The sequence below is a fragment of the Corvus cornix genome, chromosome 4A, assembly GCF_000738735.6.
Source record: "Corvus cornix cornix isolate S_Up_H32 chromosome 4A, ASM73873v5, whole genome shotgun sequence".
NCBI classification, from domain to species: domain Eukaryota; kingdom Metazoa; phylum Chordata; class Aves; order Passeriformes; family Corvidae; genus Corvus; species Corvus cornix.
This window is the reverse complement of record NC_047058.1, coordinates 2,005,815-2,029,076: the sequence shown is the minus strand read 5'-3', so window position 1 is coordinate 2,029,076 and position 23,262 is coordinate 2,005,815.

The following is a 23,262-nucleotide window of genomic DNA, read 5'->3' as shown; positions in this document are numbered from 1 at the left end:
GGTTTCATTCCAAATGGAGCAACAGATCGGCTCAATCCAGACCCCCCGAACTCTTCCTGCCGCTGCCCCCGCAGCCAAACCTCTGATCCCTGTCCAGCTCTCCACATAACTTTGCTTTGGTGGGTCAGAGCCGGGACCGTGGAGCCGGAGATGCTTCGGGGGCGGCAGCGTTTGGAGTCTTCTTCCCGCATCTGCTCGAGGTCCGTGACCTATTCGGATCCGGCTGTGCAGCTCCGGAGCATCCCCATGGGATGAGCCGTGCTGGGCTGGGCGGCGCAAGTGGGCAGGAGCTCATCTGAGATGTCCAGGAGCGGGGCTGAAGCGCTGGGATGGGGGAAACCCGGACACCCCAGGAAAGGAGAAAGCACGGGGTTCAAAGTCATCGCCATCCCTTTGGAAGCCCGTGCAAAGCCCTCTTCCTGCTGGAGAGGGATAGCCGCGGCCAGCAGAGGTGATGGAAGCACAGCCCCTCTCCTGCCCCCGCGGCAGGAGCCGGAGCCGCTATTGGAAGCAGGTGTGCTGCCCTGCCGGGCGATGGGAGCCATTACGGAGAAAGCCTCTCAAGGAAATTTATGTCCGTCTCTCCTCACCCCTCTCTCCTGAAACCAATTACACCCCAGTCCTGCCCCGCTCGGGGGGACCCGCTCGGCTGTGCCCCCCCCCGGCTCCCGCGGGATGTCCCAGCACGGTGGGGGTGAGCAGTAGGGAAAATGGGAAGTGCTGTGGAAAGCAGGCCGGCTCCTCGGCGGCCCCCAATTCATCTCGCTGGGAGTCCGGCGGGAGGGTCCCGCAGCACCTGGGCTGCCACCCCTCTCCAGCCGCCCCTTGGCAGCCGCACGCTGGCTCCGAGTGGGGAGCGAGGGGGGACAAAGCCACCCCCAGCAGCAGCGCTTTCCCCGAGGTTTATTATTACACAAATGTGAATTCCAGAACCGGCATCTGGGGAGCAGCTGCTGGGAGTTAACCCCTTCCCTGCCGCGGGAGAGCTGAGCCGGAGGAGTGGGCGCCTGGCTGGAGCGTGGCCACCCCTTGGGAGGAGCTGGCCGTGGGGACATGGCCCTGTCCCATCTGGCAAACAGCTCCTGTTGTGTAGGGACACATCTCCGTGCCTGGATGGAGAGGCAGGTTCCAGGTTCCTCCCTCCCTTCCTTTCTTCTCCTCTCTTTTTTCCCCTAATAACAGGCACTTCTGTTTCCATTCAGGGCTTTTATGGGGATTTGCTCTCCCTCCCAGGCAAGGCCTGAATTTCCAGCGTGCTTTGGGACAGAGCTCCAAGGGATGCTGCCCTTGGTTTTGATGAGCAGCCTGGAGACAAGGAAGGGGTGACAGCGGGAGGCCAGTGCTGCTGAAAGGAAAGGCTTGATCTGGACAGCAGGTTTTTGTTGGAAGATGGATGTTTGGGAATGAAGGCAGGTCCTCACAGCCCCACTGGCTTTATGGCATCTTCCAAAGTGTTGGGGGTTGGTCAAAATCCCAACTTTTCCCCCACCTGGAATCCCCCAAGCTTTTCCCAGGCCCAAGAGCCGGCTGGCCCCACAGCAAGTCATGGATGTTTGGGTAGAACATGACCAGGAGGATCTTCTCCCTTCTTGACTTGTCTGGGGACCAGTGCCTAGGCTGTCCCTGCTATTCCTTTCCACAGAAACACAGAATCCCAGGATGGTTTGGGCTGGAAGGGACTTCAAAGCCCATCCAGTGCCACCCCCTGCCATGGGCAGAGACACCTTCCGCTATCCCAGGTTGCTCCAAGCACCGTCCAACCTTGCCTGGAACACTTCCAGGGCAGCCCCAGCTGGCTCCCAGGGGTGGAGGGGGCACTCCCAGAGCAGCTCGACATGCTGGCACATGTGGGCAGGCAAAGGTCAGGGGCAGCAGGTGACAGGTTCTGTCCAACACCTCTGGCTGCCAGGTGCCACCGTGATGGGCAGAGCTGAGGCAGCGACAAGTGCCGTAAAGGGCAGGAAAAATCTGGGAGGAGGTTTTGGTGCCAGGATGAAAAGCAGCTGTGAGTTCTGCTCCTGGCTGCTCAGCCTGGCTGGGAGGACAGGGAGAGGTGGGAGGTCAGAGAGTCCAGCAGCCACGTGGGCTTGGGGGCAGGCTGGAGGCAGTCCTGGGACAACTGGGAGTGGAGAGCTGGCCTTTGGCAGGGGGATTGGCTGCCCTGGTGAGCAGTGGGGTCTCACTCCCAGTGCCTCCACTGCGAGTGGTGCAAGCATGGAAATCATCCCCTTGGCTCCTCAGGAGGGGAATGCAGCAGGATGGGACAGCTCATCCCCTTGATTTGCAGGCTCCAGCTCCCTGCTGCTGCTCCCGGCGAGCCTGAGCCGGCCCTCCCACTCCTGACTCCCTCGTGGAGCTGCCAGAGCAGGCAAAACCCCAAGAGCCAGAGCAACCACCGTGTCCCGAGGAGGTGTTTATAATGCCAGGAGCTCCTGGAGGGAGCGGAGCAGGAATGGGAACAGAAATTCCTTTGCTTGGGCTGAGCTCCTGCCTGCAGCCGGCGGAGCTGCCTCCTGCTCTGCCGGCACCGCTGCTCTCCGGGCTTCCAGCCCGAGAGGGGAGTGAGAATGGAGCTGACAGGAGCTCCTGCAGCACCAGGAGCTTGGCAGCTCCAGAAAAAACCTCTCCCTGCTCTGGCAGTGCTTCTCCACAGCCAGCTCTGCCCGCAGTCCTCAGCCTCTTCCTCCCTCACCTCCTGCCCTGGAGCCCCCACTGCTTGCTTTTCTCAGCCTGCAAGTTTTCGGGGATAGGGAATGAGCCCCACTCCAGATTTCCTGCCCCCACCCTGTGGTGTGAGGGGGTTTGGGCTGTCCTGAAGCCCAGCATGGCAGGAGCACAGGCTCCATCTCCCGAACATGCCGAATCCCAGAATCCCAGCAGGCAGCAGGGGTAGGATGACAAATTGTTCTGACTAATAGTCTAAACAATGGGAAACAATGGAAGTCAGGGAGCAGCCCATAAAATATGCAGCACGCAGGGGGCTTGGCTATTTTATTTGATTTTCAGATGGATATTCCAGTGGCCAGGATCCATCAGGAAGAGAACAACACATGTCAAGCTCAATAAGGGTTCATCAGGGATGGTGGCGGGAGGATGCAGGAATTCCTGCTCTGGGGTGAACTTGGGAAGCTGACTTGGAGTCAAGTGCTGGGGAAAGGAGCTGCACTCCCTGCCCGGCACAGGAGCATCCATCCCACCTTCTCCAGAGGGATGGTGGTGAAGTGCCTGAGCCTGACCCGTGGAAGAGGGGCAGGAAGGCTGGGAAGAGGCGTGGGAAGGCTGCCCGGTTGATGCGGTTGAGCAGACGGGGGAGGTTTTCTGTCTCCTCTTTGAAATTCCTTTGCGTTCAGGGTTATTTTGGAAGTCAAAAGCTGTTAGATTCCCTGGAAACTCGGGGAGGGAGATTGCCTGGGTTTGCTCTGATGCGATTTCCCTGCACAGCTGTTTGTGCCATCAGCAGTGGGGCTGCTCTTTCAAAAGAAGACATTTTATCCATTAAAAAGAAATCCATAGATGATGAATATGGATTTGGGCTAAAGCTGAGTGATGAAATCCTCTCCGAGGTGCAAAGATCCCATTATCCATCCGTCTGTGGCCTGCCAGGGACCAGTGGTGGGTTCCCTCAGAGACCCCTCAGCTTTCTGGAAGCCTTGAGGTCAATGAGGATGCGAAGGGCTCTCCAGCCAGGAAGTTTCTCTCCCAAGTCTCCTTTCACTGCCGTGTTTGAGCAGGGCGGGAATGCTGTGAGAACAACCCTCGGAAGTTGTTCCGAGGCTTCCAGCTGGATCAGAAAATGTCGGCTCAGCAGAGGGGGGATCCAAAGCTGTTGGTGGGGAAGAGGGAGGTGGGAGCACTTCCCTCTGCCCTCTGAGAGGGGCTCATTCCCTGCTCCCACCTGGAGCATGGATTTCTGCTGTGGCTGGGTTTTCCTGGGTGAGTCCTGGCTGGGGGATGCTGAGCCCAGACTGTGGGGATTGCAGAACGCCTGGGGACTGGGACATTGGGGTTGGAGCCAGCAGCCCTTGGGGACAGGGTGACTCTGCTCCCAGCACATCGGGAACACGGCTCCGGATGGGCAGCACCTGGAGGACGCGGGTTTGGTGCCATGCACGGGTACAGGGACTCTTCCCTGATGCCCTTGTCCCTGTCTCAGCGTTTCCTGGAGATTGCTTGTGGGATCCAACAACTCCCCCATCCATACCGGAGCTGTTCCATTCCCACTTCCACACACGACCTCCACAGCCTGATGCTTCCTAATCAGCTAAATGGAAGCGACTCGAGCCTTGTCCACAGGGTTGGCACAGCCACCTCCTTCCTTATTACACTTGTCAGGCTGTCCTTTATTTTTGCATTTATTTTGCATGGAAAGACGCCCTGGAGCTGGCACGTGGCACTGCCTCCACATTCCCTGCGGTGCCAGAACCAGTGGTGACAAGGACCAGCACCATGGAATCATGGAATGGTTTGGCTTGGAAGGGACCTTAAAGCCCATCTCATTCCACCCCCTGCCATGGGCAGGGACGCTTTGCGCTATTCCACTTTTTTCCAAGCCCCGTCCAACCTGGCCTGGGACACTTCCAGGGATGGATCATTCAGTTCTTCCCTTGACCTTTTTTCTGTTTTTCTCCCTCTGTGTCTCCCGGGCAGGGCAAGAGGATGAGAAGACACAGAACATGGAACACCTGCAGAGAAGGCAGGGCGAGCAGCAAGGCAAATCACCGCAGCAGGAGGGAAATGGAGCAGCTGAAATTGGGAAAAACAGCTCCAAGTTTGTCACTGTCTGCACCTGATGCAAATCCGTTTGCCGGGGGATGTTGGGAGCAAAGAGCAGAACGATCCTGATTTCACAGGGCTGTGTTGTGAATGGGAGGATCCCAGAGAGAGCGAGATTGGAGGGAAAATAAGATGTACAGTGCCAGCCAAACCAAATGGATGCAACCCCCAGCATTCCCGGAGGGAAGCGCTGCCCTGAAGGGCCGACAGCCGGCCTGGCCAAAACACTTTAAAAGCCTCCTTTTTAGATGGCATTTGTTCTTCAAAACCATCAGGGCTCGGGGAAAGCCAGGCCGTTTCCCTCTGACATGTTAATGGCTGTATTTTGGAGTCATTAAATATTGAAATGCGGCACACTCAGCAGCTGCCAAACCTCCCCGCAGCCCGGCTCTCCCCCTTCTCCTCTCCTCCAGAGCCTTCTCCCCTCTCCGTTTCCTCCAGCATTCCCTCCTCTGGCATTTCCCCCTCCATCCTCCTCTTTCTCCTTCCCCTGCCTCCCACAGCCTCTTCCCCAACTTCTCCCTGCTCTGCAGTTCATCCCCAGCCTTCCTCCCCATCATTCCTCTGCTGGAATCTCAGTTCCTGGGAAGCACTTGATAATCTGCAGCTTTAATATTCTCACCTTGCCAGTCTCCTATTCAGCGGGACTCGGAGAATTACAAATGTATTTATCTGGGTCCGCTGGAGAGCGAGAGAAACAAAGAAACCAGCGGGGCTTTTCTAACGAGGAATGACTAATTTGACCCAGGAGAGCCCGTCCTCTTTCAAGCACTCAATTTTCCCCTGGTTTTGCATCCAAAGAAAACGTTGGCGATGCCAGAGGCGGGGATGAGGCACTGCCAGCCCGGTGCTGAGCCCCCCCGGGGCTGCTGCTGGCAGGGTTTGCTTTACCTGCTCCCTCACTGGGACACAGCCTGCTGAGCCAGGGATGGAGGGCTTGGAAAAGCTGCCCTTTGTCCGTGGATGGCCCTGCTCAGGGCTCCGTAAGCACCGAGAATCCCAGTCCCGAAGCGCATCCTTTCCGGGATCGGGCTGGAATGAGGCCAGGCTTTCTGCAGCCTTCCCGCTGCTCCCAGCAGCTCCTACAGCTCATGGACTGGGAAGGGACACTGACCTGGCCTTGGACACTTCCAGGGATCCAGGGGCAGCCATGGCTGCTCTGGGCAACCTGTGCCAGGGCCTCACCACAATTCCTTCAGGGAAGAATTCCTTCCCAATATCCCATCTAACCCTGCCTTCTGCCAGCAGGGAGCCATTCCCCATGTCCTGTCCCTCCACCCCTTGTCCAAAGTCCCTCTCCAGCTCTCCTGGAGCCCTTTAGGCACTGGAAGGGGCTCTGAGGTCTCCCCAGAGCTTCCTCTTCTCCAGCTGAATACCCCCAGCTCTCCCAGCCTGGCTCCAGGGCAAAGGGGTTCATTTCCAAGAGAGTTTTCCTTCTGGTGATCCTGGTTCCTCCAGGGTGGACGGGCTAAATTCCAGCTCAGCCCTGTGATCTTACTGGATCCAGACTCTGCCTTCTGGCTGATCTGCTCAGCTCCCATCCTGCACTGGATATACCTGGGAAGGACAGTGGATATCATGGGTTTCTGGATAGAAAAGAGTATTTAGGCCAATGGACTTGGGATTTTTTATTGCAAATAAAGAGCTGGGATGAAATTTCCTGAGGTTGACACAAGTCCTCTGTGGATTTTTTTTTTCCAAAATAGAGGAGCAAACGTGGTTTAATGGGCACAGACAGGACAAGTGGTCCCGGAAAAGTTGTGCTTGTGTAGTCTAGAGAGAAATCAGATGCTGAGATGGTTCTGATTGCTGCATGGAAAGACATGGAAGAGGAAACACCCAGGAATGCAAGGAACTCTGGAAGGACACTGTTGGCACAAGCATGAATTGGTAGAAACCTGTAGTGAATAAATGTCAGTTAAAAATTGAAGGAGGTTTCTCCCAATCATCAGATGAGGGAGTTTATAAAATAACTTTCCAGAGGGGTAATTGAGGGAGGAAACTTAACTGGTTCAAGATGGGAGGCTGACAAATTTCAGAATTTCAGCTTAGGATGGGGCTGGGTTTGACAGTCTTGACTGTGTCCTGCCTCAGCCCACGACTCCGCACTCGGGTAGGGTGGGGAGTCCCTCTGCTCCCAGGGAGCTCATCCCTGCCCAGCCATGGATCCATGGGCAGCCCTGCACTCCCACTCCCACTCACCTGTCCCTGACACAGAGGCTTTTCTCCTGGTTAATAAGCCCTGACATGCCAGACATGGAAACTATGAAAATTGGCCAATTTTTTAATATTTTAAGCCCCATCACAGCCTTTGCTGGGCAGAGCAAAGCGCTTTAGGATGCCTTAGCAAGGAAATGGGAACTATCATTTGGGATAATCTGCCTGAGCTGGATTGACCTGCTGATCCCAGCCAGACCCTCCTCCTCCAGCATACCCCTCCCTACAGCCAGCTCTGCTGCCCAGATAGGGAAAGGAAAACCACAGAATCATGATTTAGGTTGGAAAAACCCTCTGAGCCCATCGAGTCGAACTGTCCCCACAGCAGTGCCAAGGCCCCCACTGCCCCATGTCCCCAGGTGCCACATCCACAGGTGTTTGAGCACTTCCATGGAGAGTGCCTCAGTTCCCTTCTCCCCTCTTTGTCACACCTTCCCAGCCAGGTGCCCTGCGGAGGGGCTGTGCCTGAGGCTGGGGCTGTGCAGGAGCAGGATTGGGACTGAATGCTCCGGCTCCAAACCCTCTGCCAGCATCCCCTCCCAGCCCCCCCTTCCCTGTGCTGCCCCGGGAAGGGCTGGGTGAGGTCCAGGCTCCTGCCCAGGCTCCTTCCTTAATCTAAATCAGGGAAAGGTATTTTTTCTTCTTCCTTTTATTCCACCCAGAGTGTTGTGCAGTTGCCACTGACAAAGGAGCCGGAATTCCACGCATTTCTCTGGCTGTTTAGCAGAGCTGCTGCCCTACTCTCCCCTGTCAGACACTAATCTCTCCTAATATTTAACAGTCCCAGTAGGCAGTAGGATTTATCCTCTGGCCTTTCTACCTGTCATTCCATCCCTTCTCACTAAGGAGCCCTTTGATTCCCTTCCGAGGAGAGGTGCCAGGACCAGCGTGATGGATTGGCTCGTGCTGGCAGTTGGAGAAGCAGCTCCATTTCTCTCTGCTCCAGCTGTCGGGTGTTTATCCGGGGCAGCTCCCTGCAGCTGGGAAGGCCCTTGTGCCTCCTTGCAGGGAGCCGTGCGGATGGGCAGGCATTCCAAGCGGGAAGGGGCTGTGGGTGTTAATGCTGCAGCTCCTCAGGGCCCTGCTCCAAACCGCAGCCGGAGCTGTGGATGTTGGAGCTCCTGCGATGATCTGAGTCTAAAACCCTCATCCATCGTAGGGAGGAATTCCTCCCCCAGCACTCCCGGATCCCTTCCCAGCGCTGTGCCTCCACATGTTCCCTTTCCTCGGCATCCCAGCTGCCGTGTTCTTGGAAGGAGGATGAAGACTCAGAAGGAAAAGGTGGGAATACCCCGGGGGGCTGCTGCTGGCAGGGCTGGCCTGCCCTCATGCTGCAGGATGGCATGGCCGGTGCCAGGGAGGAGCCCACATTCCGACAAGGATGCTGCACTGTGGAGCAGGGATGCTGCATCCCACAGACAGAGCCTCTTCCGAAGCCTCTCGTGGCTCCGCAGGCAGGGGCTGGAGCGGGTCGGGAGCTGAAGGTGTCAGGGCAGCACAGGAGCTCTTTCTGTCACTAACGAGCTCTTTAATTGCCACTTCCTTAGGCCGGGATTGGAAGTGATTAACTCCGAGCTATCCTCGGCCTGGGCTCGGGTTACACGGCTGGGCCGGGCTTTGGGGGGTCAGCGGCTGCTCCGCGGGGCGTTTCTCCACGGCGAGGGCAGAAACTCAATTCCCTCACTACTGGCCCTTCCCGAGTCACTGCCACCCCAGGGTGCCACCCCCGCCCCGGAAGCAGGGCCCGTGTTCGGGGCTGTGGGGACACGATCCAGTGTTTCCTCCGGCTGCAGCTCTCCACAACTCCCTCACTTCGTTCCTTCCCCTCCTGCCTAAAAGCGGCCAGGTCAGGGCTCCGCAGGGCTCCATCAGGACACGGATGATCCTGCAGAGCCGTAGAGAACAGGCTCCACAGAGTCCCTCTGTTTTATGCTGACCTGGCTGGGCCAGGATTTCCCAGGATTTCCCTTCCTTCCCAGATACCATTCCTGGAAGTGTTGAAGGATTGGAGCAACCTGGTCTGTGGAAGGTGACCCCACCCGTGGATGAGCTTTAGGGTCCGTTCCATCCCAAACCATTCTGTGATCCCATGATTCTCCGTCCTGGATTTCTCTTCTCTCCCTGAACAGGGGGAAGGCAGGAGCTGGCAGGACAGACATTCCCATCACTCTCCCTGTTCCTACATCTCTGTCCTGGCCGGATGCAGCTGCTGCCACTGCCGAAATGTTGGTCACAGCTTGGTGTGACCAGAACGTGTCCATGGAGGGAAGGGTTTGCAGAGTCAGCACCCACGTGCAACTATTCCAGTGGGAGCAGGGAGCACAGTGCCTGGAAGCCTTTGGGCACAGCCAGCTTTGTCAGGGAATAATCAGAACTTTTGTCCGGAGGCAGTGCTGGAGCTGCCGCTGTTCCACATGGATCAGGTTTAAATCCGCATGCAGACAGCTGGGATGGCACAGCCACATCCCAAATCTAGGCCTGGCTTAGCTGCCCAAAATCATTAGTGAAGCGTTCGGAGCGGAGCACTCACTGCTCACTGCTCGGAACAGCCAGAGAGAGAGGAAAAGCTCCCAGGAATGTTTCCGGGAAGGTGAAGTTTGCTCCATGCTCCGGCTCTGTGCTTGGTGTGCTCTTGGTGCCTCCCTGTCCTGCACGGGGGTGAACTGGGGGAGGCAGCGCTCACCTCTGTCTTGGGGCAGCGGTGGGATGGGAGGGTGGGATGGGAGGATGGGAGCTATGGAACGGTGGGGTATGGGATGGTGAGGTATGGGACAGGGGACTACGGGACTACGGGAAATGGGATAAGGAATGGGGAGCTCTGGGATTGTGAGCAGACGTTGTTCCTTCTCCTCTGCAGCACCAGCTCCAGCTCAGGACTGAGAACCAGGATCTCTCCTCCTGCTTTCCTTGCACAAGAGCAGGGATGGCATCACTCCCCTGGACCCATCCCAACCTCACTTGAGTCCCCCCAGGGCTCACCTGGGCCCAGCTGATGTGGGAGCCCTGGGTGACCCCGATGTGCCCCTGCTCCAGCCAGGGGGGCAGATGGAGACAAGGTCCCCCCTCTGCTCCTCCAGCTCCATCCCAGTGCAGACAGTGCTGAGAGAGCGGAAACATCGCTGGAAATGTTAAAATTTTATGGATCTCCAAGTGGGCTCAGCCTGAACTCGACTTTGTGGGGTTAAATCCATCATTACTGGACAGGAGCCAGAGTGTTTTCCACTAAAAGCAAACTCCTAATGGCTGTAAATTGAAAGAAAGCCGGATGAGGTGGAAAATTGGGAAGGAATTCCTCCCTGCGAGGGTGGGGAGGCCCTGGCACAGGGTGCCCAGAAAAGCTGTGGCTGCCCCTGGATCCCTGGCAGTGTCCAAGGCCAGGTTGGACAGGGCTTGGAGCACCCTGGGACAGTGGAAGGTGTCCCTGCCCATGGCAGGGGGTGGGATGGGATGAGCTTTGAGGTCCCTTCCCACCCAAACCACCTGGCCCAGGGAATGGGGCTATCCCCAGCACAGCCCATTGCTCCGCAGGGTGTCAGAGGGTACTGGGGTTCCCAGGGGTCCGGGAGGCTGAGGTGAGGTCATGGAGCAGGGCCGGGACACTCAGAATCCGATACTTCCCTTCCCCCTCCTCCATTCCCTGAGGAGAATTCCCACAAGGCATGGGGGTGGCAATCCCTGGCACCTCCTGACTCCATGACAGGACAGCCCAGGTCCCACGGCCTGAGCAATCCTAACATTTCTCTGCCCAGCTCCTGCCAAACCCAGCTGCTGCTGTTACCCCTGTCCATCCCCAGCTCCATCCTTCCCCGTCCCGCCTGCCTCTCCCGCCGTTTCCAGAGCTGTTCCATGATGGATGTGATTAAAATCTGCTTGGAGAGCACTCGATCCTCCCGTGCTGCCTTTGAACCTCGGATCATTAATGTCTCCATATGGGCACCATTTTTCCTTGTCACGACACAGCTGGATCTGGAGAGAGCGGGAGCCGAGGCCTCTTCCCAGTGGCAAAACCCTCAAGAGCCCGGACTCCGGAGCTTTGCCCACCTTTGGGAAAGGTCAGGAATATAAATAGCTGTTGCCAGGAGGTCCTCAGGCACCGGGCAGGAATGGAGATGGCTGCTGGAATGGCAGGAAGGGCTTTAAGAGCCCTTTTCTGCCTGTTTTGAACTCTCTCCCTGCTCTCTGCTCCTTCCCCTCCACCGCTCATTCCCTCTTTTCCTCCCTCCCACTCAGTCCGGTTTTTTGAAGGGCCGCAATTCCTTTCCAGTTTTATTTCTCATTAAAAATAAATAGCGGTGCTATAATTTACAGCGAGTTTAATTAGAAATGAGTTACGTGAGCTGAGCATTAGGACTTAATTGCTCGTTCCTAAAACAATTTCCTCATCTGAAACGTCCCCAGTTAATGATCATTCATTAAATAGGATTGGAGGCTCCGAGGTGGAGTTGGAAAGGCTGGAGATTCCCTGTGATGGGGCTACAGCCAGTGGGCTTGGAGCCTCTGGAGCAGGGGGCCATCGGCGTGAGGGCAGCTGAGTTCCCTGCAATGGGAATGACCACTGAACGTTCCCGTTGGAAAGAACTCCCAGCAAGGCCCCTTGGAGCTGGGACTGTGCCCTCCGACCATGGGGGGTCCAAGGGTCTGCGGGGTTGGAATTCCCTGGCCGGGAGCCACTGCTGACACCCAAACCTTCCACCCAAACCTTCCACCCACCTTCTGGGATGTGGAATCCCCGCCTCCGTGGCGAGGGCAATCCTGGCCAGCCCTGCCTGGGGTTTTTGGGGAAGGAGATGATTTTCTGGAAGAATGTTGGTTAATCAGAACAGGAACGCTCACAGGAAGCAGGGGGCGATGGCGCTGGGGTTGGGTTGTGCTTTACTTGCGCATTTTTTGTCCGAAAAATTCCTAATCAAAACCACATCTGCAGAGAGCAGCCCTGAGCCTGCCCCCAGCCCCGTGCCCAGGGAACTGGGATGTCAGCAAAGCCAGGAGGACCTGGCATGGCCAGGAGGGCACTGGAATGGCCAGGAGGGCACTGGCAGGACTTGTCATTGGTCCCCCAGTTCTGTGCCCTGTGGGGCTGCAGCTCATGGGGACACAGCTGGCAGGGATGGGATGGGATGGGATGGGATGGGATGGGATGGGATGGGATGGGATGGGATGGGATGGGATGGGATGGGATGGCAGGGCTCTCTTTTTTCTCAAATTTGAGCAGGAATTCCTGAAAAGAGTTAAGCCGAAACAAGCACATTCCTTTAAAAAAACCTTTGTTTTGACAAATCAGCGTTTTTCCAGGGAGACAAGAAAAAAAAATCCCACAACAAAACCAGCCCTAAACTGTTCACTTGATTGGAAAAGTCCATGGCAGCTCCTGCTCTGAGCTTCCCTGCCCTGCTCCACTCTCCCAGGAGAGGGAGGGGCAGCAGCCGGACTGGGCTCCCCATCACGGATCCCCAGAGGTGCTGGAGGTCAGGGAATGACCCTCACGGCCCCTGCCTGTCCCGGGAAGAGGCTTCAGCCCCCCGGCTCTGCGGGAGATGGGCAGGAGGAGCCCGGACTGGGGTCTGGTCCAAGCGCTCACCTGCAGCTCCTGAGAGTCCCTCGGGGAGGCTCCGGGCCCACGAGGGGAGGAGGGACGGCATCCCGGTGAGAGGGAAGGAGGGACGGCATCCCGGTGGGAGGGAAGGAGGGACGGCATCCCGGTGAGAGGGAAGGAGGGACGGCATCCCGGTGGGAGGGAAGGAGGGACGGCATCCCGGTGAGAGGGAAGGAGGGACGGCATCCCGGTGGGAGGGAAGGAGGGACGGCATTCCCAGCGGAGGGAAGGAGGGACGGCATTCCCAGCGGAGGGCTGGCATCCCCGGACACGCCTGGCCCCGCACAGCCCGCAGCAGCAGGACACTGTCACCTAGCAACGGGTAAGCAATGACAACACTTCCTCGGGTGACAAACATCCCGTGTCACTGGTCTCTTTCCAAGGAAGTGTAAAAAAAGGAAGAACGGGATTTGAAGAGAGAGAGAATGAGGGAGACATGAGCCCCTGGATAACCTCGCCCGCATTCCCGGACGGCTGGGACCCAAGGAGGCATCGGCAGGGCCGGCTGGGGGTGTCTGGTTGCATCCAGCATCCGTCAGCACACGGCCTTCGGGAATGGGGAGAGATAAATAAGGGCAAGGAAAGGTCTCGGTTCCAGGGAAAGGAAATTGTTTCCTCCTCAAGCGATCCTGGGCACCATTATGCAAACAACAGAGAGGGAACAGGGATAGAGGCAGGGAAAGGGCTGCAGGGAGAGAAGGATGTCACCTGTGGAATGACAGGGGACACACGGGGGGCAGGGCTGGGCAAGGCCTTGCGGAATGGGGATTTTCCTGACAGTGATGGGGAGAGGAGAGGAGAGGAGAGGAGAGGAGAGGAGAGGAGAGGAGAGGAGAGGAGAGGAGAGGAGAGGAGAGGAGAGGAGAGGAGAGGAGAGGAGAGGAGAGGAAAAGGGGAAAAGGGAAAAGGGAAAAGGGAAAAGAAGGGAAGCAAAAAGGAAGAAAGGGAAAGGAAAAAGAAAATAAAAGAGAACAGAGAAGGCAGCGAGGCCTCTGCTCCTCTCAGCCTCTCCTTGGAAGCTCAGGGCTGATTCCAGAGCCATGGAGGCATGAGCCAGTGGGACAGGGAGAAGCTGGGACCTGCCCTGTGTCGGTCCAAGTGCTTGGATTCCAAAGGTTTGTGTGGTACAGGCAGGTCCCTGTGGCCAGGCAGGGCTGCCCAGCTCTGCTCTCAGACACTCTGGGGGTTCCTGGAGCTGTTTTCTCCCCTCTCAGACACTGCCACGATTTCCAGAGCCATTCCACCCGCAGAGCTCAGCTCCAGTGGCTCCCACTCCCTTCCTGCTCCATCTTCCTTGCAGGATTTGGCAGTAGCAGATAAATAAACAGCCATCAATCACCGGGCCCAGCCGCGCTCACCTTATGGTTTCCTCTCCAAATACACAATTTAATTTCTATTTAGCTTCCCTTGAATTTTAATGTCGACTTTGGACATAAATATTTGAGTGTGGGGAGAGGGACAAAGTGGGAGCGGGTGACGGGAGATCCCCCAGGGCTGCCTCCCTCCGGAGCAGGAGCATCCCTGTCTTCACTCTCAGGATGTCCAGGGCTCAAGGACCTCCAGGACCTCAGGGTCTCTCCTGACCTCCAGGGTGGGATCCTCCAGCATTGCCCATGGAGCATTGCCCGGCTCCTCTGCCCACAGCCCTGGATTTTCTGAGCCAGGGGGGTGATACAGGACAGTGACATTCCCAAAACACGCAGATGTGGGAGCCAAAACTCCTCCCTGGCCAGCAGCCGTGACCCTGGGCTGTGCCTCGTGTGCTGTGTTTATGGAAAGCTCTGTAAACTCATCCCAGGGATCCCTGGGGATTCAGGCAGACGGTCCTGGAGCTTGGTGACAGTTTATTTCCCCAGGGAATTTCATAATCCCTCTAAGGAAATTTAAACATTGTGAGAGAGGAATAGCTCCTGAACTCCTGCCCTCTTCCCTGGCTATGGAGCACTCGGCTCTCCCACTGCTGTGGTGGCACAGGGGTCCCCTGGCCCCATCCAGGCAGGCCCCTGTTCCCACGGGACACCCCAGCCAGGCTGCTGCATCCTGGTGGCACCTCGGGGCTCATCAGTGTCACCTTGGGGACTCGTGCATGGTCAGGGCTCATTCCTTGGGAGCCACCCCACTCCAGCAGCTCCAGCAGCTCCAGCAGCTCCAGCAGCTCCAGCAGGGAGAAGCTGGCCCAGCCAGGGATGGGGGAGCATCGGTCCCTCCAGGGCTCGGGGCTGGCGGGTGATTGATTTGTATTCCCACGCTCACCCCCAGCTCTCCCGCTCCATCCCACATGTGCTTATCCACGGTGGGAAGCAGGTGCAGCCTGTATGGGATCCATATGGAGAGCGTTTAGGCTCACTTTGCTGTGGGATAAATCACAGCACGAGGAGCAGAGCAGGAGTCAGAGCCAGCCAGGGCTGCTGGTTTGGAGGGAAGGTTTTCCAGCCCCACAGCCTGCCCTGCTCTGCTGTTATCTCAGGGATGTTATCTCCCTCATCCTCCTGACAAACACCCTGAGCCCTTTGCCCGGAATCACGGGATCAGTGAGGTTGGAAAAGCCCTTTAGGATCGAGTCCGCCCTGTGTCTGATCCCCACCTTGTCACCAGCCCAGAGCACTGAGTGCCACACCCAGGTGTTCCTTGGACACCCCCAGGGATGGGCACTCCAAACCTCCCTGGGCAGCCCCTTCCAAGGCCTGACCGCCCTTTCCATGGAGAAATTCCTCCTGCTGTCCAACCAAAATGAAGAGAGGCTGTTTCCTCTCACGGCTGCAGCACGGCCCTGCCTGCTCTGCTCTCCCACAGATGGTGAAATGAGTGCCTGAAAGAGAAGCAGTTTGCACCGAGGATTACCTGGGAGAGGAATTCCAGAGCTGGAGATCTCCAGCCGGATGCCATCAATCCTTGTCAGGGAAAACCCTCTGGCTGGTGTGGCTGGAGTGACCAGAGCCTGTGTTGGTCACAGCGTGTAAATAAAGCTCGATGGAGAAAGTGATAGGACAGGCCAGGACAGATTATCCCAGCAAATTTAGGGATGATGCTGGATACCAGCACAGCAGCAACTGTCCAGCCCCACAAAAGCACCTTGACCCCTCCTAAAAAGCCACCAGGACCCTGTTGTTCACATGTTCCCTCCTGCCCTGTTCCTTCATGTGCTCATTCCCAGCCTGGTTTGGGTGATTTTAACCCCTGGCCCAATGTCTTTCCCCTCCTCTCCGAGGAGTTTATGGAATGAAATCCATTCCCTTGCCCTTTTCAGCTGAGTGAAAGCTCCTCCTGACATGACAGCAATCCAAGAAGTCAGCAGCTCGGGAGGTTGGTAATAAGGCTGAATCCTTCCTAAAGCCAGACACTCAGCACGAAGAGGGGTCAGTGATCCCCGGGCTCCTTCCCCTCTGCCTCCTGCCATCCGTCTGGGGGGATGATGGGAAGCAGATGACGCATGCTCCGGACACCCGGCTGCTTCCAGGTACGCTCATGGTTTGTGTCTCTGGAGCAGGCCCAGGACCCTGTCCGGGCGTTCCTCCCAGAGGAGACACAGACCTCCCACCCCGACACCCCAGCAGTGCTCCCACATCCCGGCTTCCTCCTGGGCTCCTCTCCTGGGAAGGAGCCAGAGGCAGGGCAGCAGCAGCAGGGAGTGAATCTCGATGCGGGGTAGGACACGTGTGTGTCCTGGCAGGAACAGCGTGTCCGTGCAGGAAGGGTTTGGGATTCAGGATGTCTCACTGAGCTCCCTGGGAGCCCCTCGGAGCCTGGACACCCCCTGCTGAAAGGGAGGGCTCAGGGATGGTGTTTAACCCCCCAGAGGCTTCACCCAGTGCCTGGGAAAGGGCCCCTGGATGTCCAGGGAAGCGGATCCATCACCTTCCCTCCTTCTGCCTGCAGGTAAAATAAACACGGCTGCAAGAACAGCCGGCAGGGTCACTCCACTTGCTCCTGCACATCCCGACTCTCACACTCTCCCTCTGTCTGTCGCTCTGCTCCTCCCAAGCTCTGGTCTCACATTCCCATCCTGACTCTTTGCTTCCTGCCTGCCTGCTGCCCCAGCACCCCAGGGAGCAGCTGTGGGTGCACGGGGCCGGGGCTGAGCCCCAGCTGGGAGCAGAGGGGATGGAAAAACCATGGAGCAGAGGCCGTGAAGCTGCCAAGGCCCATAAATAAGGGAATTCTGTTTGCTTTCTCCTTGTCTGGCCTGTACAAATATTTACTGCCCCGGTGACCCGTGCAGGCAGCACAGGCAGCAGATCCTGGAATGGTTGGGTTGGAAGAGACCTTAAGGATCATCCATCCCCTGCTATGGACACCTTCCACTAGCCCAGGTTGCCCCATCCAGCCTGGCCTTGGACACTTCCAGGGATCCAGGGGCAGCCACAGCTTCTCTGGGCACTTTTTGCCAGGGCCTCCCCACCCTCACAGGGGGGAATTTCCTTTAGGGATTTGCGGGTTGATCTTGGAGCAGCCAGTGGGACTGGAGAGCAGGTTCTCCTTTGCCTGCCCTGCCATCCCTCGGGGGTGGGGACGGAGCTCCGGGTGATAACGGACAGGAAAGTGTTAATTGCCCCCCACCGGCTCAGGAATGCTGCACTCAACTGGCCCAGCTGGGATTTGCTGGTGGGAGACTGGACCAGCCCCCATCCTGTCTTTAGGGCAGGGAGGAGGGGAAGGATGGGATGCTTTGGGTCACCTCGGGGCTGCAGGTGAGGTGTGGGGACCAGGGCCAGTGTGAGACTCTTGGATGAGTGGCCCGGGCCTTTTGGAGAAGCTCTGGCTGATTTCTTTGCCTTTAGGTATAGATGTGCTTTGAGCCTGGTTTTTCCAAGTTTCCCTGCAGTCAGTCAGATTTTTGGTGGATGCACGGGCTGGGATACAGCTCAGATGGCACCAGTGGAGGAGCAGAGATGTTTTCCCTCTCCTGGTAAGTCTGCCCTTGCTCTGTCTTCCCTCTGACCTGCTGCATTACACGTGTATCCCTGTAATCTTCCTACGAGGGAGCTGGGAATATATGGAAATGTGAAATGTCCTCCTTGCCCTTTCAGCATCCCCAGCGCTGGCAAAGCTCCGCATCCAGCCCGACCTGGGGCTGAACAGCTTCACTAACAGCTTTCTTTTGTAATATCGCAGCCTGGAGGAGTTAATTATCTCCAAATATTGAAAAGGGCAGATGGATTTTGTTGGATTTCCTTGGCTGTGTAATTTTGGTGCCCCAGAGATGCTGTTTGGTCTGGCTGGGCTGAGTGACACCTCATTGTGCCCGGGTGCAAATGTCATCGCAGTGCAGTACTGCCTCCCTCTCCTGGTGTTTGCCCTCCAGGGTGAAGTGGCTTTTCCAGGCTGGCCCAGCTTTGTGGAGCTGCTGATGCTCCGGACTGGCCATGGCCAGCTGAGGATGGACCCCGGCAGCTCTGCAAACTTCCAGCCCTGGATTTAAAGCCCGAGTCTGGAGTGGAAAGCAGAGCTGCAGCCCCAGCTGGCTCAAGCTGACACACAAATGTCAGGGAGAGCTTGGAGCGCATCCTGTGTGTGGATGCGGGAGAGGCCGGTTATTCCTGATGAGCAGTCCTGGCTCCAGCTGGCTGGAAGTCCGCCCGTCTCGGCCCCTCTTTCATCACTCCATTCCTCGAAACTCCTCTCGGGGGTTTTGGGGAGCTGTGCTAATGCTCTGGCAGGGAAACGAGGGGCGGGTGTGAAGGTTTGCCTTCCCTGGGGGAGTGTGTTCCCCTTTCCCTGCCAGAGCCACTCTTGACTCTCCCTTTCCTGCCCACTGCTCCCGCTGTGGGGGTGCAGAACCCCCATTCGCCCTTCCCCGGTGGTGTTCAGGGATGGAGATTTTTGGCGTGATGCTCAGCGCAGAAATAAACTCTCCTTTATTTTTCCAGCTCCTCCATCCCCTCTGCTCTGTGCCGATTTAAATGTGCCACCGGGTTTAATGTGCCATCGCGTCCCGGGCGTGCTCAGCCGAGACTAAATCGAGATGTTCCCGCCGAACTCCCTTTAATATCCGCTTGTTTGCCAAGCACAGCAATGTCCCCACGCAGCTCTGGGAAGCTGGCGAGGTGGAGGTGACTGCTAAACAGGAGAAAACCACAGCGATTTTATTATTTTGTGGGCGTTTAAAGCAGGAATGAACTTCGGGAGACCTTTGCAAGGCTCCTCTTCTGTTCCTGGGCAGAGCTTGACTCCGGTGTTGGGCGGAATCTGGGTCAAACAGCTCAAGGGCCTGTCTGGGAGGGTTTGCCAAGCAGTGGAGTTGATTGGATCGGACTGGGGAGGGCAGTGACCACAGAGCTTCCCCCGGCCTCCAGCTGCTTTGACTTGCAATGCAAATGTTTTCTCCCGTCACCTCTTAATGATCCTTTTTCCCCTCACGGGTATATAATTTCCCCTGGAAGTCTCTGGTGAGTGGTTTCCATCACAGTTATTTGTCCCTTTCTTTTCAACTGCTCTGGAATTGCAGAGCTGGCATGATCTGGGCTGGGAGTAGATTGAATTGCAGGATTTCAACTCTCTCGGAACTCCTTTCCATGGGGCTGCAGTCGGGAGACACCAAACCCGCTGGAATATGGAACCGGGGGCTGATAAGTGGCCCAGTTTGCAGAGGGAATTTTGCTCCGAGGGAGCAGCATCGCTCCCCAGGCCTGGGATGGAGGAGGAGAAAGGAATGCTTGGCTCGGAGGAGCTGGGGAGGAAGGGGAGAGCAAATGCTCTTCTGGGGGATACGATTGGAAAGACATCATAGAGGAGGAGTTCATAAATCCACGGGGCTTCTCCTGGCCAGGCTGATTCATCTGCACATCAAAGGGAACCACGAGCCCCGCGGGAGGCTGCAGGAGCAGGGGGAGGGGGTGGCTGAAGGACAGGGCCCCCACGTGTCACCCCCAAACATGTGTGCTGCAAAACACCTCAGAGGCAACATCCGCGGGAAAAACCATTCCCTGCAGTCTGGGATGTGCCATGTGTACCTGCCTGGAATCTCCTCCCTGGATGAGGGGTGTTGGAGCCGGACTGTCCCACTGAGTGCCAGAGCTGTGGCTCAGCCCTCTGGCTGGGTGTGCCCACCTGAGGGGAGGGCAGCTGCAGGATCCCTCCCCAGGAACGCTCCATTAAAAATCCCAAAGGGTCTCGTGGATTTATGGAGAACACAGGGCATGTCTGTGCAGGATAGGGTGATGTCACTGTTCCCATACAGAATATCTTACCTTGCTGCCAAAATACAGATCTGGGGACGAAGGGACACAGGGATTAGTCTCTGCATGGTGTGGGAGGAGAGGAAAACAGCTTCAAGGGAATGTTGGGAAGGATCCACCTGAAATATTCCTGGTCAAAGTTTGGGCAAAGCACGAGGAGCTTGCAGCCCTCCAGGTGGTCTTTCCCACGGCACAGGAACATGTAGGACCCACTGATGTGGGAACTGGGGACCCTGTGAGATGTCACTCGTGTGGTTTCTCCTGTCCTGGCCACAGTCTTGGGGTTCAAAGCTTCCTGGAGCCAATGCCCAGGAGGTGCTGGAGCCCCTGGCAGGAGCTCAGCCCATCTTCCAGCAGTTTTTCCTTTCCTCCTTGGTGTTCCCAGAGCAGAGTGAGCAGCTCTGGAGGAGAAGGCTCCATAAATCACACTGCTTTATCACCAGGCACTGCTGCAGCTCAGCCCGAAGTTGGCGGCACTTGGAGCAGGATGAATCCATCCCTGCCTTCCAAAGGTCAAGCCTTGAGCTCCTGACTTAGTTCCGACTTAGTCCCTACAAAGGCAGAATCCCCCTTGAAGCAATCGCTGGGGTCTCAGCTGCTCTATAAATAACACAGGACCAAGGGGAGGCTGAGTCTGGCTCTGAAGCTCGTGGAGTGCTTGGGGATCCTTGGAAACGCTCAGTCCTGGGGTAACTTCTGATTTTAGCAGCAAAGGCAAGAACAGAGGCTCAGATCACAAAGTAGGAAAGGGTTTTTTTTCCTTTTTTCAGCTCTTCTCCAGCCTGACTTCCTCCCTTTGACAGAGGAATCCCTGAGAAGTGCAGCCTTGCTCCGAGCTGTTTGGTCTGATCACCTCACAGGAACTTCTCAGGGCATTACCGGGAGGATTCAAAGGGGAGGGAGTGCGGCAGGCAAATGGAATTTGCCATTCCTGCTGCCCTCTGCATTTCCCTGCTCTTTGTGCCACTCTGTCCAGCTCTTTTTTCCCAGTTTGGCTCGCTTTTCCCAAGCACGAACGAGCTGCGGCTCCTGGGATTGCCGCTGGAGATGCAGGCGGTGCCCCAGCCGCGCTGGCCCCGCTCGATCCTGCCAGATAAATCACCCTGAGTCCAAATTGATCGTTCTGGGATGTGGAAGAAAGCGGAGTGGGCGGATTTCCCCCATTAGGGTGCATTGATCACCATTACCGCGTGTAATCAGGGTTAATCTCAGGATTAATTGGGGGGATTTGCTGATGGAAACGATCGGCAATTTGTGTTACTTACTGCTCCATTCGCCTCTAATGGCTTAATCAGATTACAAATTAAAAGTGGCTTCTTCCAGAGGATCTCCCTGGACTTCAGCAGGAGCCAGAACACGAGGAGAGGCACAGCCAGAGCATCTGGTTTGCGACTCGGAGCTCAATTATCCAGAGAGGAGGAGGGATGGAGGGGAGAGCTCCACCGGGAGAGCACCCAGGGGCTGCAGCAGCTCGGGGCCAGCTGTGCCCGGGCTCACAGGGAGCTGGGGACAGAGCAGAGCACGAGGAGGGAACAGTGGGGCATTTTCTTTAAGGGTTCCTCTGATGAGGAAAGGGGAAAAATCCAATTCTCTTTTGGCTTGTGCCAGGTGTGTGATGCAGAATCCCAGAATCGCTGAGGTTGGAACAGCCCTTCAGGATTGAGTCCAGCTGGTGACTGATCCCCACCAGAGCACTGAGTGCCACCTCCAGTCCTTCCTTGGACACCTCCAGGGATGGGCACTCCAAACCTCCCTGAGCAGCCCCTTCCAATGCCTGACCACCCTTTCCAGGAAGAAATTCCTCCTGATGTCTGACCCGAGAGCTGGAATGGATGGCTCTGGGTATGCTGGCACTGGCAGAAGTAGCTCTTGGGCCATCTGGGGAGGGAGCAGGACCAGTTTCAGCTCAGCAAACCTTTAAACAGTGATTCTGCAGCAAATAAATTAAGGCTGATGAGCTGAGACTGATCAAACTAATGACAGAGAGGGGTCTTGTCCTGGAAAGATTCATCAGGCAGGAGCTGAAAGCCTCTGAACTCCATGAGTACAGTAGATTATAAAGCCAGGAGGGTCTATCCATGAACAGAAAGGATGCAGGAGAGGAGTCTGGCAGGAGCAGCAATCACCTGGAACTCCCCCACCCATGGAACAGGCCACAACTGGGAGAAATCGGGAACTGCCAAGTCCAGCTCTGCTGTGAGCAAGCAAAAATGTATTTATCTGTTCCTTGGAAGCGCATTCCCATCAATTCACCTCCGCAGCTGGGGCTGGAGGGAGGTGGGGAGGCTCAGTCTCACCTCATCTCTAATCTGGGCCATATCGATTGAGGTTTGATCCGTGACAGTCAGAAGTGCTGGAAATCTATTTATCCGGCTCTTTATAAAGACATTAGCAAAGCTGAAGGGGAAAAAAAAAAAAAGGAAAGGGAATGTTTCAAGTGGCTGCTGACAAGCTGGAGCAGTTTAATAAATCACTGGTAATAAACTGCCTCCCGTGTGCTGGGAAATGCCACTGGCTGCCCTAAAAAGCCCCTGGTGATGGAACAGGCACCACTCACAGCTCAGAAATCCAGGGCAGGGGGTTGGGAATGAGTTCTGGCTGTTCCCTGCTGTTACAGGTGTGGCTGTGCTGGGATGTGCTCTCCACTCTGAATAAATCCAGGGGGGAGTGTCATTCCTGGGAAGGGCATCTCTGCCAGGAGCTGCTCCTCATCAATTAGGGGCTGAGCAGGAAGGGGCAGCCCATTCCTCACTCCCGGCCACCACTCCCTTCTTCCCACAGCATCCTTATCTCCCACCCAGCTAGCGCAGACAAAGCCCTTTCCCAGGGAGGGTAGTGGCAGCCCTGGGCTTTTGCCATCCCTCTCTTTTGGGATTAGGGAAAGGCCCTCCCTGCTTTTAGCAAAGCCAGCAGTGCCAGCTGCTGCTCCTCACTTTTTCCAGGCCTTTGAAATGCAGCAGATCTGGCTGCGGCAGGACCTTGGGGGCCAAAGGACACAGATTTGTGCAGGGAAGAGGCAAATCCCAAGGATGGTTTTCAAAGAGCCTCGAAGGTGTGTTTAGACGAAGGGGAGGGGAGTGCCAGGACAAGAGAATGGCTTCCCACTGCCAGAGGGCAGAGTTAGGTGGGATATCGGGAAGGAATTCTTCCCTGTGAGGGTGGGGAGGTCTTGGAATGGTTTCCCCAGAGAAGCTGTGGCTGCCCCTGGATCCCTGGAAATGTCCAAGGCCAGGTTGGATGGGGTTTGGAGCAACCTGGGATAGGGGAAGGTGTCCTGCCCGTGGCAGGGGGTGGGGCTGGCTGAGCTTTAAGGTCCTTCCCAACCCAATCATTCCATGATCTGTGGCTCTGGAGAGTCTGGGCTGGGAAGGGACAGGTTCCTGGGGCTCAGTCACTCCACCAGCAGAGCCAAATAACACCTTGGGCAGCGAAGCTCCGGAGTTTTTGGAGTTTCCTGGCAGCCCTTGGGTCACCCCATCTCCAAAATCTGGCAAGGCCATGGGA